The sequence below is a fragment of the Microtus ochrogaster genome, unplaced genomic scaffold (genome assembly GCF_000317375.1).
Source record: "Microtus ochrogaster isolate Prairie Vole_2 unplaced genomic scaffold, MicOch1.0 UNK96, whole genome shotgun sequence".
Classification (NCBI taxonomy): Eukaryota; Metazoa; Chordata; class Mammalia; order Rodentia; family Cricetidae; genus Microtus; species Microtus ochrogaster.
The window spans coordinates 283,186-284,299 of NW_004949194.1; the positions used below are offsets into that span (position 1 = coordinate 283,186).

The 1,114-nt window shown below is 42.6% G+C and overlaps 1 protein-coding gene across 1 annotated transcript in view; it reads left to right on the forward strand.

Annotated features, from left to right (window-relative positions):
* The window catches only part of LOC101988233 (carcinoembryonic antigen-related cell adhesion molecule 3-like), a 98,175-nt gene that overhangs the window by 92,855 nt on the left and 4,206 nt on the right, over nucleotides 1-1,114 (forward strand). The gene's annotated exons all lie outside the window — the stretch shown is intronic.

Genomic DNA, 1,114 nt, shown 5'->3' on the forward strand with positions numbered 1-1,114 from the left:
ATGAGAGTCTTGATTAGTCTACATTTCTTGGCAATCTTTTTCAGAAGGGGAACATAACTCAACAAGTGTTAACTAACTATCCTGTTGGTCATATGAGATTTCTTTCACATGAAAGTCATTGTCCCCAAGGAGAGGGACCAAGGATACAGGTTCTCCTGATAAGTGCTTCTCCTTTGGGTTCAACTCAAGGAATTCCCTCCTGTAGTCAAATGGCTACAAGATATGTTGATCTGACAGCTTCCATGACACGAGCTGCAGTTCACCAGGGATGTCTCTAGGACCCACAATGAACTGCAGTAACGTATTTGTTAGAACCAGGAACTTCCCTATCAGCCTAGTTCTATTCCTGTTTTTTCAGGCCTGTAAATCATGGTCACAATGTTCTCAGACCTACTTACTGTTTTATATGTCTGCCACACTGCCAGGAGACCCTGTTCTGTTTCCCATTATATGTGTTTCCTTTGGAAAATCCATGGTATCCAAGGGAAATCCACTAGACAGAGGTTGAAGACCTCTTAGAAAAACCATGGAGCACAGAGGCAAACCCACTACAAAGCTCAGCAAACAGAGGAAGTGGGAGCATTGTCTTGAAAATCTTGCACAGGATGAAGGAGCTCATAGTCATTTTCCAGGAATCATGTCAATTCCTCCTAAACACCCAAAACGTGAAACTCAGGATACATCCTGGGCCTGTAAACTCTGTCAGAACCCAGTCTGATGGTGATTCCAGTGAGAACAGTTTTGTTCTTTTCCCTACATATCTCTAACAAGTCCCTTTGGAGTCTCAAATGTAGTTTTGTCACCTTCTTGTTGGGAGTAAATTCCATGTTTTCAGAGCAATGTAAACACAGGGCAGGCTGGATGCTCAGCGAGGTTGGTTGTACAGATTTTCCCTTTTTGATGCTGATTATCTTAGGCCAGGACATACAGAGTGCAGTTCCATGGTCAACAGATATTATCTTTTGTCAATGGATGGTCATTGCCCTTGGTTACCATTTTGTGTTCTAGAGGACAGAAACATAAAGAGAGAATAGCGTAAGAACAGGAGGTAAGACTGAAACTGGAGGTGCAGATCAGTGTTTTAAATATAGACCCACTTACTGGCCATGGGACT